Genomic DNA, 13,964 nt, shown 5'->3' on the forward strand with positions numbered 1-13,964 from the left:
GTTTCTACTAATGAGTTTTGTAGGGCTGTTTTAATATTATGCCCCTTAGGAGATTTCCTTACTCAGTATGAAGGCCTCCTAAGAGATGCTTGTGCACCTGATTAATTCATAAATGGCATTGAGGGCTGCACATTTGCACAATCCTAGTTAAATCATGGTACATGGCAATTTCTCTGTAGGTAGCATTGCAAATTGTGGTGCTGATATTATGCACCCAATTGCATCCTTCTACCCCAGTTCCATTTCCCTGCCATAAATTCTAATAGGATATACTCATCTATACTAATACTATCCAAATAAAGGTCACGTATTATATAAAACCTGGGTAAGCTATAATCAGCTTTATCCTCCACTATATATGATTGTATATTATGTACTCTGTATATGTGTGTATATACATATTAATATATGAAGGTATATGTATATAGATTCTGTCAAAGACATCTCATTTTAAGGATGAGTCATATCTGGGGACTGCCTGTATTCATACTAATTGTAAATTTTAGATGAAACATCAAATTGAGAAGTTAAAGATACATAGCCATGAGTGTATTTCAATGATCATAGGAGGAGAATAGCTTGATGTGCAACTAAAGAAAGACAATACCAGAATGGAGAGAGAGCTAACCTTGGAGCCAGAAAGAAGTCAGGAAGACCTGACTTTAAACCCCATCTCTGACACATATTCGCTGTGTAACCTAGGGCAAGTCCCTCAGCCTCTCAGTGTCCTAGGCAACTCACTAAGACAATAAATTGCAGGGAAGGTGCCTACCTGTATTGTGATTTTCTTATCTGACAGTTTCTGATACCACTGAAATAATTTATCCCTATAAAACTAAAGCTCCCTCTGAAATTATTAGTGGCATATATGTCACTGAAAAAATCAAGATGCCTATGCATTTTAAAAGAATGATCAGTGGTGTAGTGGGACTGCATTGATAATGCAATTGCCTTAGCAGAGAGGAATAGGAAAACTAATTGATGCCACTCTTTAGTTTCTTAACACTATTAGTTTCTTTATCTCTCAACCATCAATTGAGTGAATAATACAGTTTGTCACTATCAATTAGCTAATAACAACTACTAATAACAACTATTATGTTGTGTTCAGGTAGACTTGGACCATAAGGTCCAAGGATCATAAGGTTCAATAACTATAATATTCTTTTATTTCAAGTAATCTAAGACATCTACCATATTCTAAAATCTTGCTAAATAGATTTGTTTTCCCCATAGATAATAAGGAAAACACAAAGCCAATTAATTGGTCTCAGGGCACAGAAGAGCTCAAAAATGATTTTGAAAACCAAATAAGAGAAGTAGAGCAAAAATTGGGAAGAGAAATGAGAATGATGCTAGGAAATTAATGAAAAATGAGTCAACTGCTTGCTAAAGGAGACCCCCCAAAATGCTGAAGAAAATAATATTAAAAAAAGACTAAAGTAAGTGGCAAAAGAGGTTGAAAAAGCCAATGAGGAGAAGAATGCCCTAAAAAGTAGAACTGGCCAGATGGAAAAGGAGGTATAAAAGCTCACTGAAGAAAATAATTCATTAAAGATTACAATGGAACAGATGGAAGCTAATGATTCTATGAAAAATCAAGAAATTATGAAACAAAGCCAAAGGAATGAAAAAATACCAGACAATGTGAAATGGAAAAACAATTGACCTGGAAAATAGATTCAGAAGAGACAATTTAAAAATTATGGGACTACCTGAAAGTCATGATCAAAAAAAGAGCCTAGACATCATCTTTCAAGAAATTATCAAAGAAAACTATCCTGATATTATAGAACCAGAGGGCAAAACAGATATTGAAAGAATCCACCAATTGCCTCCAGAAAGAGATCCCAAAAGAAAAATGCCTATAAATATTGTAGCCAAATTCCAGAGCTCCCAGGTCAAGGAGAGAATATTGCATCAAGTATTGCGGAAATACAATAAGAATAACACAAGATCTAGCAGCTTCTACAGTGAGGGATCAAAAGACTTGGAATATGATATTCTAGGGGTCAAACAAGCTAGGAAAAAAAACCAAGAATCACCGACCCAGTAAAACTGAGTATAATACTTCAAGGGAAAAAATTGTCATTCAATGAAATAGAAGACTTTCAAGCATTCTTCTTGAAATGACCAGAGCTGAATAGAAAATTTGACTTTCAAACACAAGAATCTAGAGAAGCAAGAAAAGGTAAACAGAAAAAAGAGAAATCATAAGGGATTTACTAAAGTTGAACTGTTTACATTCCTACATAAAAAGATCATATTTGTAACTCTTGAGACTTTTCTCAGTAATAGGATATTGGAGGGATTATATTATGATATCATATCATGATTTGAGATGACACCCAGAATACATTTCTCTTGGAGGACACTAGGACAGCACAGTCTTCAGGGAAGGAAATGCCAGATCAATGATGAAAGTCCTCAGGTTCAACTGGGCACTACAAGTCTGAAACTTCCAACCAAGTCCTTCATTTTCCCTTGAGGAAATGCATGCTCCATAGGCCTTGGCCTCTAACACAAAAAAGCCTTTCCCATAAATAGTCCAATGGATTTTTAATGGGTTTTTTTTTTTATCATTCTCAAATGTTTTGAATACATACCATTTTACCATCATTTTTTAATTCCAGAGGCAGCTTCTGTTAACTGTCATAGTTAGAAAACATGCATGTATTTTGGTATGTAACATTAGCATTAAGACATTAACTAATGTCCAGTGATCAATGGAAACTAACATTAGAAAAACCTCTCATGACATATAAATAGGTTAATTTACCAAATAATTAGTGAGAAATAAAATCACAAAATTAAAATGTGTTCATGATATCAATGGATTTTTTTCCCCTTGTGTTTTGGTTCACATTAAGTAAGGGTGAACAATCCCATAGGGAACTATGAATGCTGAGAGGAAATATGTAATGGAGAGGGCTAGGTTTGAAGTCAGAGGACCTGATTCTAACTGTTCTGCTACTTACTATCTGTGAAATCTTGGGCAAACTTACTTAACCTTTATATGCTCCAGTTTTTCAACCATGAAATAAGGGAGTTGGACAAGATGGTTTCTAAAATCCCTTTCTGTTCTAAATACAAAATTGTCAAGACAAACAATAAACTGATAAATCAATCACTGATTTGTAGCACTTCCTGATTTCCTGATGCTAAGTAGTAAAAGCTCACACTAAAAATTTAATAATTGGGTCTCAGAAGCCAATCTGAGCTGGCTTCTGCATCCCCTGGATGCCACTATCTAAAGGAAACCTTGAGTAAGATTCAAAATTGATACCACCCAAGTTACATTCAACTCTAATCCTTAAGCCACAATCTTTCTAGGGTTAATAACTTAGGTCCTGATTTGTTATCAATCTGATTTCTGTATCACTTACTTACCTTCACTCTCCAGGCTCCAACACCAGAAAATCAGAATGTGCTTAAAGGGAATATCTATATTCCATGTCACATACTCCTTCCTTAGAACAGAGCTAGACTGAGTCATGGAAAGAACCTTAATCACAGGGATGGACAGAGTAGGGCCAATATTCTGCAGCACTGATTTCTTCCTATTACTGCTTCTGTTGCCACTGCTGACATGACAGCCAGGTAATAGAGAAAGAGTCCAAAGCAGGGAAATACCTAAGAGCTAGCATTAAATGGGTATAGAACCTATCTTCCCACCATGAGGAAGCATTCCCACTGGCTCTTCTCTGTTTCCTCCAAGTGAATGGGAATGCAAGCCAGGATGAATCTGCTTAGACTAAGCTCCATGCACATGCACTAGAGAACTTCTTATAGCTGAATTAGGCTCTAGCTCTATTAGGCCTGGAATATAAACTCCAACTCACCTTGTGATAAGGCCAGGTCTGTACTTGTACTTAAAATCACAATTAAATGGCAAACATTATGGGAGTGAAACTTTACTGACAACAAAGAATAATGATAATATCTTCTATGGATATAGCAACTAAGCTTCTATCTCTTCCAATTGATATTAACACGGTGTGTTCTATGACAATTTAACATCTTAGTAGCAGTCTAATAACCCTACTAAATCGTAGACTGTGTGCCACCATAAAGACCTACTATATTAAAAATATTTGCATATAGCATTTCCTTTTTCTGAAAATTTACGAATTTTAATAAAGTTCCCTAGATTTTATGGCCCACCATTATAATTGTTCATAATATAGTAATATTATTTAAATAGATTTGAAATTACATGAAAATACTTTAAAGTGAAATCTCATCTTCCCATTTTCCCAATACCCTTTAGCTGTTGATTTTTACTTTCCACCTAGAACATTGAGTAATGGTATCAGATCTTTTCTGATGGTTGTCTTAGTCTAATAACTAAACATGGAAATTCAAATATGTAAATATGTTTAAAAATACATATATTCATATTTGCATGGGTAACTCAGCTTGATCTAGTACTATTAGTGTAATATCTAGAAACAATTGTTTCTAGGCCAAAAAAAACTTATCAGAAATGTTAACCAAACATTAAGATAATGAACAGTGATAATACTACAGTTTAAATCAACAAAAGATATTTAATTATTTATTTGAAAAAATATTTCTTATACATTAAAAAAATATGAACCTGAAATATAACTAAACATTATTTTAAAGATTTGTTTTAGGCAATCTTCTTTCTTGGAATAGATAATTTGAAAGCTCTCTTACTATATCTGTCCTTCCCCCATCTCTCCTTCTCCCCACTCCCATACATTATTACTTCTATTTTATTTGGATATGAAACTTCTATTTGAAAATTCATAAGGGTTATTTTGGATGGATTAATGAACAATATTGCCTCAATTCTTCATTTTACTTAGAATAGACAACATCAAAGGGAAAAAAACTGGAGTGGGAAATCCATAATATTCCAAAGAATAGGGTAAACTGATCTGCCCTGTAGGATTTAAGCAGAGAGCCAATTTTTAAAAGAGATGTGACAGTCATTAGGCAAATCCCATGGGCCTTAGTTCTTCTGGAGAAGGAACAGGTAGGCTATATGAACTCTAAGGTGCCTTTTTCCCCTATAGGCCTGCTATTAAAAGAGCAACATGATCTAAAAATAATCATTGTGACTTCATAGGGACTTTCAAGTACAGATGACAGAGTAAATGCAGATAGGGTATGTGCAGAGTCCAGTCAAACCTGAGTTCAGATATCCTTTTGAATACTTGCTAATTGTGCTGGTCACTTAACCTTTTATGTTTCTCAAGCAACTACCTTAGATTTACCTACCTAGCAATACAAGGATTTAACCCAGCAACTTCTTCAAGCTGGGAAAATTGCTGATCCTTTGAGTAGTCAGTTATGAGCTTTCTAAATGCAATCTGCCTCAACTGTTTTAATAAAGTAAACATTTGGGACAATGGACTCAATTCAACTCAATAAACATTCATTGACAAACTACTCTGTGCTGGACTAGGTAGCAGAAATATCAGTATAATACATATCCTGATCTCAAGAAGTTTATAACCTAATGTTTGGAAAGACAAATGTAGATATAATTGAAGGAAAGGAAATTTTCTATGCCCAAAGGGCTACAAAAATGTGCATACCCTTTGACTTAGCAATATCGCTTCTAGGACCATATCCCAAAGAGATCATAAAAATGGGAAGCGGTCCCATATGTACAAAAATATTTGTAGCAACCCTCTTTGTGGTGGCCAAAAACTGGAAATCGAGGGGATGCCCATCAGTTGGAGAAAGGCTGAACAAGCTGTGGTCTATAAATGTAATGGAATACTATTGTGCTATAAGAAATGACGACCAGGAAGACTTCAGAGAGGCCTGGAATGAACTGATGCTGAGTAAAAGGAGCAGAACTAGGAAAACTTTGTACATAGCAACAACCACAGTGTGTGAGGAATTTTTCTGGTAGACTTAGCCTTTCACAGCAATGCAAGGACCTAAAAAATCCCCAGTGGACTCGAGGAAAAATGCCTCCCACATCCAGAGAAAGAACTATGGAACTGGATCGCAGAATGAAGCAGACCATTTTCTCTTGTATTAGGTTTTGTTTTGTTTTCATGGTCTCTCCCATCCATTTTAATTCTATGCAACATAACAAAGGTAAAATGTATTTAAAAAAAAAAGAATGAAAGAAAAAAAAGAAAGGAAAGTGTTTTGTTTTTCTTTTTTTAAAGGCAAAGGAAAACTCCAGGAAATGTGATATGAGAAATTTGGGGAGGGAAAACTCACTTGATTGCTTTTACCACTGAGTGAAGGGAAGACTTCATTCATGAAAGAGGCATTCCTGACAAGAGTTTTAAAACAGCAAGAGCCCCAATGAATGCAGATCGTAGGTTCATAGATTTAGAAATGGAAAGTACCTTAGTGGCCACTGAGTGCATCCATTTTACAGATGGCAATACTGACAGAAACAGAGAGGTTAAGAAACACACTTAGTCATACAAACTAGTAAACTAAGGCAGGATTTGAACTGAGATCTTCTTGACTCATTGCCTCTACAGGGTACGGTTGGGGAAGTCAATTTCAGGTATGCAATGACAAATATATATTAGTATTTTGACTGGACCTGTGATTTCATCAGAATAGAAAATTTCTTTTAAGAAAATTTCTGTACTTTGCACATTCTTAAATCCTGGAAGAGTTACCTAGAGCCCTGAGAGTCACTTAGGATCACAGATCCAGTCTTCCTCAGATGTGAAATTCTAACTCGGGTCTATGTGATTCCTAGGCCAGCTCTGTACCTATTATACCACACTGCTTCACACCTATATTGAAGATTGATTACACTTAACGATATTAATACTTGGGGAAACTTTTTTTTAAAGTGACTCTCTACAACTATTTTGACTTCACTAAATTGTACTAAACTCTTTTGATGACTTTTGCTAAGAAAAAAAATGGCCATTCCACAGAGCTTGCAGTAGCTATATAATTTTGAAGATGAGAATGGAAGTTATTTAAAGTTTTAACAAAAGTTTGGAGCACTGAAATTTCAGAAAGACACATCCTAATATGTCCACGGGTGGATAAATGAGTTAAAATAAACAACTTCATAATTAGGAATAATAAGAAAAATAACAATAATTAACATATGTAGCACTTGGTTTGCAATGTGTTTTATGCATATTTTCTCTTTTAATCCTCACAACAAGCCTGCAAGGCAGGGGCTCTTATAATCTCCAATTTTCAGATGAGAAAACTGAGGCTGAGAGTATTTAAGTGACTTACCTACCATACCACCCACTATGCATTCAAGGCAGGATTCTCTCTCAGGTATTCCTGACTCCAAGACTCTATCCATTATAGATCAGCAGATGGTGTAACAATCATAGACTTGCATTACTGAAGAGTCCAACCAGTCCAGGCCCTCTAAATGTAAACAAATGGATAGAAATATTCAGACTTTGAATCTACTTCTTTGTAGAAAATTAGTAGTGAGAGCTATGTCTGAGATATGATCTCAGAATGACATTTAACCTGAATAATTTTGGTACCCATAGGACAAAGATGAAGTAGTTACTAAAATCAATAAATATGAGTAAAGTAAAGGAAAACATAAACCAGACTGAAACATATTTTCCAGACCAAAATTTTTAAGTCTTCTGTATTTTGTCATTTGTTAAACCATAAATAGTTATAAACAGAGCTGCAGTTCAGGGCGCCTTTGTTTCTAACATAAATAAGGTATATGGCACCATTCTGTAAGTGAGCCAGAAAGAACTATAAGTTACCAAAATTACATGTACATAAATGTACACACATACATATACACATATTTCTGTATATATGTATGCATACATGTATGAATACATACATATATCTATGTATATGTTTTCTAAAGTATCAGACTCTAATTAAATATAAGAAACACACAAAACTCCAGAGGCAGTAAGAATTTGGTTGGGAAGAGAGAGGAAAAAAAAGACATTTTTATTCCCCAAATAGAAGTAGCTCCTTACAAGGAGTCCACCACTTATTCTACCTACTACACTGAATCCAGCATAAAAAAAAAAAATCTCACAAAATGAGTTTTAAACCATTTTTAGTATCTATTCACAGTTAATCTTGTTTGGTTCTCACTAAGTAGGTTATATGTGGATGATAACATCCACAATGAAAAAGAGTTTTCCTTAAATAATAATATTACTCTATCTTGACACCTCTAAAGTAGAATGAAACCGAACAATAAATGAGAACAAAGTGCCTAAGATGTGTTTTTTTCACTAAAGGGAATGATATCTAAAATTGGTGCTTTTCCTAACCTTCACAAGGGTAAATTTCTACCTTAATGCATACTGCCCAGGCAAGATAAGAGTCCAGGAGCTGAAACTGACCAATGTTAGTTTCAAAGTCATGATTTCAAATGACTTTTCACCAGTCCCTCAATAAAGAGAGTATTAAAAGAAATTAAGGTATAATTCCTGAATCCTTCAAACACTTATAACAGAAACCTTTTCTATGGAAAAAAATATTCCACTATAGGTTTCTAAGTGCAGTAAACAATCGCTCCCAGCTTACAAAGCCTGCAGAGGTCAGTATAGCAACAGCAACAAAAAAATTACATATCTAACTGAATCAATTCTAAATTAATATCATTAGATCATATACTTATCATGCACATCCTTCATTATATTGAGCGTTAAAATACATTTCAGATTAGTTCAGATGTGCTGTTTTTGTTTTATTACATCCTTTACAAAATTTAACTGTTTCAAAGGAAACTCACATTTTGAAGATCATCTTATTCATATGAAATAATAGCAATGAATTTAATTTCAAGGCAATAAGCATTTTATTCATCTATTTTTTCATGATATTCAAACACTTTATGTACCTAGGGTAGGTTCAGAGATCTGACAAATGTTATGTACACTTAAATTGGGTGGGGCACTTTTTAGGAGTTATAAAGTACATTTCATACCAGTCCATTTAACCCTGTGATTTTTTTTGACATCAGGGTCTCTATGCAGTAATATAATTGGATTCATAAATATATTGCTGAAATTCAAGCTAAGACACTTATGGCCAAAATAAATTTTATAACAATCCATTAACACTTCTCAGACCCATTTTACAGCATTCTCTACATTCACTGAGAATAAGAATTTCAAACATGGGCATGGTAATGTATACGTGTGTGTATGTATATATATATATATATTTTTTTCTCTTTTCATCTAAATATTTTTTCCTATCTTTTTTCTATGCAAAAGTGAAGGACTGACACTTCAGCCAACGACATTGCCCTCACTAAAAGTTGTCTTCTCCATGGTGACCTGTCAATGACCTTGGTTATGACATTGAAGAACTATGCTCTCCAGGGGTGAGAAGTAAGTCGGCTTCAATAGCTTCTCTGCTCCAGACATGTATAAAACAGAGACTGTAAACATATACTGTAGGTTTATTTTGGCTCGAGTTAAGCTGACACCATCAAACTCATTTAGCTTAGCACTTGCAGACACTATGGCAGTATTAGCCTTCTCCTGAAATCCAAAAGGTTAAATGCAAGCTTGTCTAAATCCAGTGAAATTGGACTTTCTGTGGCACAGCCATGGCTGGCAGTTGTCTGTGGCAAAATGAGCTCCTCATACATTTAAACTTCAAGTCGTTTATCCCACCAAGTGTTTTCCTTATGCCCCTGAATGCAACAATAGATGAACTAAGAGTGGAAAAGCAATCTTTAAAGTCCTGTGAAGTGGGGGGAAAAACAAACATACAAAAATAAAGCCTTTTTTTCATTTAAGAACTTTTCATGAATAAGGTGTAGGTATACACAGAATTATGGGATCTCATGTAGAGGATGAATTTTTATGATATACAAGCAAAAGTAAGTACTAGTTAAATCACATGTATCTCCTACTTTTTTCTTTCTTGTATGTTTTATTTAAAATTTCAAAGCCTTCTTTTATAATCACATTTTCCCTAATATTTTTATACCCAGATCCATGGGAAGCGTTTAGGAGAGGATTGCCAAAACCTGTGAAAAAAAGCTGGAGGGGACCAGAAGCCCTTCTGCACATTCTCTTGGGGGCAAGATGACAGTAACATGCTTCCTAGTTCATTTTCTTCTCTGTTATAACAACTGGCTGCATCTGTACCTCTGGCTACATAGAGGTCAATAATATATCCCTGGAACTAAGTTTAGTATTAGCTCCTCAGCAATCTCAAAAGGCCCTTGGAGAAGGCACTTTTGTCCAAAGACCACAAGGGACACATCTTAGTAAGTCTATTACACTGGGACACCAGCCTGTATTTGAATAAAAATTTCCCCAAATTCTTCTATCCTCTAGATGAAAATTTTTTGGCCTCAAAATTGGAATTATAGATGACCTTCAGCTTGATAAAGGAAAACTGTTTTTCATTAAGATGAGAAAAATAGAGCATCTGAAATATAAGCACTTAGCAATTATTTGTTCTGATTATCAGGGCCATAAGCAGCTTTATCTATTCATTCGTTTACTTATTTGTTCGTTTATTTATGTGATCATTCATGCAACCATTTATTTATTTTTATTTTTACTAATGGGAATCCAGAAATGGGATCTTGAACATTCTTAAACATAAGCTAGCTCTAAGTTCTTATTTTAGAGATGAAGGAAATGATGTTCAAAGAGTTAAGTGACTCATCTGAGGTCATGTAGTTAGTAGGTGGCAGGGCCATAATTTGAATGGATATTTTTCTTACTCCAGTCCTCAGGCTATTTCTGAAACACCAAGCTACTGGACACATTCATTTGCAATGGTAAGGAGGGAGAATTTCTGGCCGGGGATCTGGAATCCTCAAATGGAGCAATGTTCCATGGTAATCCCAAACCCATAAACTCACAGAATTAAAAGGGACCTTTGAAATCAATTAACCCACTCTTTTCATTTTAAATACAAGGAATCTGAGACTTTCAGAGGTGATGCCACTTCCCTATGGTCACACTCCTAACAAGCTTCTGAGGCAAGATCTGAACTTGGGTCTTCCTGACTCCAAGATCTCAGGTTCATGATCTAGTGTGACACATATAACCCAAGACCATGAACTGGCACTCTGTGTTTACATGGACCAGGCTAGATGTTGGGAACTTCTGCTGAAATCTTTCTTTTGGCTCATGTTCCCAGGGGCCAGCAACTCCAACTGAGTGTTTTTGAGGCTTGGGATAAAGATATAAACTCATGTTTTTTTGTCCTCTCAACTCTTGTTGTGCTGGAGCAGCCAGCTCCTGGGTCTTGAAGATTGCTTTTGATAAGATAAAATCAGGCATTTGATTACATTTGAGGGGAGGACAGAGCCAAAGACTTTTGTCATGCATTGTGGCCATTAAGGTAATATACACACCATTATAATACAAACTTGAATATCATAAACTCAGGAGAGATCCAAATAAAACACCACCAGAGATGAGGTAATTTCTAGTTTTGAAGACCAAGGAAGGACATCAAACACTTCTAATCTGGCTCAGGCTTCAAATTTTCCACCTCCACCCTGACACTCTCATGTTTCCATGGAGGGGTTCCTCCCCAGAGCCTCCCTCCAGAAGGTGCCCACACTGGCCATGCTCACTTCAAACTAGACTCAGACTTAAGATTCCTGAATTATTTTTTCATCTCTTCTCCTCCCCTCTACCAGCTTTCCAGCTCCCTTTTAAGTGCTGTCTTCCCGTATTAAGTTCGGGAGTGTCTTTCTTCCTACTTGTTGTATTCTACAGTTGTATTCTCATAGCTTATCATAGCGCTTAAAACGCTGCGCTTAAAGCAGCCCTAAGGGCTTATCAATAAATGCTTTATCTAATCTAATCTACAGTTATGGCTTGGAGGTGGAAATCAGAGAATATGAATGCAATGTAAATGATCCGTGTCTCACAGGGCTCTGTGCTGAGCCTTCTCTTTTCCCTCTACATTATTTTACTTGGTGATCTTATCAGCTCCCAAGGATTCCATTTTCATTTCTCTGCTGATAATTCTCAAGCCTCCAACTGCCCTTTAGACATCTCAATGGATGGCCAATTGACATCTGAAACTCAACATTTCCAAAGCTTAACTCTTTATCTTTCTCCCCCTATTCTCCCCTCTACCTAGCTTCCCTGTTACTGTGAAGTAATCCAGTCACACAAGTTTGCAGTCTTGGTCTCATCCATGACTCCTTCCCGTATCCAATCTGTTGCCAAGTCCTGTGTATTTTAGCTTAGTACCATGTTTTCTCTCCTCTGATATTGCCACCACCCTGGTGTAGGCCCTCATCCTTCACATCTGAACAACGGCAATAGTCTGCTGGCTTGGCTTCCTGCCACAAGTCTTTTCTCACTCTAGTTAATCCTCCATTCAGCCAACAAAGTGTTCTTCCTAAAGCATGGCCATGTCATCCCTCCTGTCCTCCCCACCTGGTTTCATTACAGCATTCAGGATCATCTGGCATTCCATGCAGAGCCATCATAACCTTTCCTCCTTCCACCTTTCTACTCTTGATACATTTCATGTATGCTCTCCTCCTCTTCTTCCACATATTCTGTGGTCCAGCGACACTGACCACCTTGTTGCTTGCTGCACAAGACATTCCATCTCCTAACTCTGGACATTTCTCCTGGCAGTCCCCTGTACCTGGAAGGCCTACATCATCTCTTCCTCTTGGCTTCCCTGGCTTCCTTCAAGTCTCAGCTAAAAATCTATCTTCTGCATGAAGCCTGTCCTCATCCCTCTTAATTCTAGTGCTTTCCCTCTGCTGATTATTTCAAATTTATCCTGTATATATCTCCTATATACCTAGAAATTTTCATGTTGTCTCTCTCCATTAGACTGAGACCTCCTGGAGAGCAGGGACTGTTTTTTGCCTTTCTTTGTATCCTCAGTGCTTAGGACAATGTCTGGCACATATTAGGCATTTAATACTGACCAACATCAATTCTACTTTTGGCCAAATCTTGAGGGCTCTTTGGTCAGAGATTTATAAAAAGGATATTTGGAAGTAATTTACTGGGGGGGAAGAGAAAGGAGGAGGGGGGGTAAAGGAAGACTCTCACTCTTACTAGACTTCTTTCACTTTTCCCATCTTTATAGGCATCTTTCTGGGGGCTTATTATACATCAGTCTCTTTTACCACAGGTTGGAGAATTGAGTCAAGCAAGAATGAATCTTCAGTCACTGAATCTATACCAACCCAGCATTTCAAGGCACTCCTTAAAGTTAACTAACTTTGACTAAGTCCCATACTGCCTCACCTACTAAATATTTTCCTTTCATTAACAATAATACAATAAAAATATTTTGCTTCGGAGTTCAAAGGCATCCATTTTATGCTTATGCTTTCACCTCATGGATGAACGATAAGTTCCCAACTATCTATCAGGCCCATAGCTGTAGCTTGGAATCAAGGCAGGCAAGCAGATTAAGTTGAATTGTGGAGAAGAGGAAAGGAGTCAGAAGAGGCAGGCTACAGCCATGTGCAGTCAGTCATTCTGGGAGAGTGGGCAACCCACTCCCTCTTCTTATGCACTAACACCTGCTGGCTTACAACTCTATTCCCCCACTCTTTTCCTGGGGCCACTTCTTTCCCCTTGCCCCACTTCAAACTCCAATGGGAACACTGAATAAAGTAAAACTCTGAGACGTGGGGACCAATTCAAAAAGGAAGCAAGTCTCTCCAAATATTGGTGACTTGACTAAAATTATAGCCATCCCACCTGTTACAGTTCTAATCAGACTAATAATAATAATGAGTTGGCATTTTTATAGCACTTTATGGTTTGCAAAGTATTTTACACATTAACTTATTTCATGCTCACATCAACCCTGTGAAGTAGGTGCTATTATTACCCAAATTTTACAGATGACAAAACTGAGGCACAGAGCAATTAAGTGATTTGTCCAGTATCACAGAACTAGGTAATGCAATGGATAGAGTGCTAGACTTGAAGTAAGAAAGACCTGAGTTCAAATCCATCCTGAAACACTTATTACCCGTTGGACCCTGGGCAAGTTCAGTTTCCTTATTTGCAAAA

At 36.5% G+C, this 13,964-nt stretch overlaps 1 long non-coding RNA gene across 1 annotated transcript in view; it reads right to left on the reverse strand.

Moving 5' to 3' along the window:
• Nucleotides 1-13,964, reverse strand: part of LOC140533350 (uncharacterized) — a 69,617-nt gene that overhangs the window by 22,221 nt on the left and 33,432 nt on the right. Inside the window, exon 3 of the long non-coding RNA XR_011976884.1 lies at nucleotides 7,213-7,353. This is a non-coding gene — a long non-coding RNA (uncharacterized lncRNA). The remainder of the gene's footprint in view (nucleotides 1-7,212; nucleotides 7,354-13,964) is intronic.

Source organism: Notamacropus eugenii, chromosome 3, assembly GCF_028372415.1.
Source record: "Notamacropus eugenii isolate mMacEug1 chromosome 3, mMacEug1.pri_v2, whole genome shotgun sequence".
Taxonomy (NCBI): Eukaryota; Metazoa; Chordata; class Mammalia; order Diprotodontia; family Macropodidae; genus Notamacropus; species Notamacropus eugenii.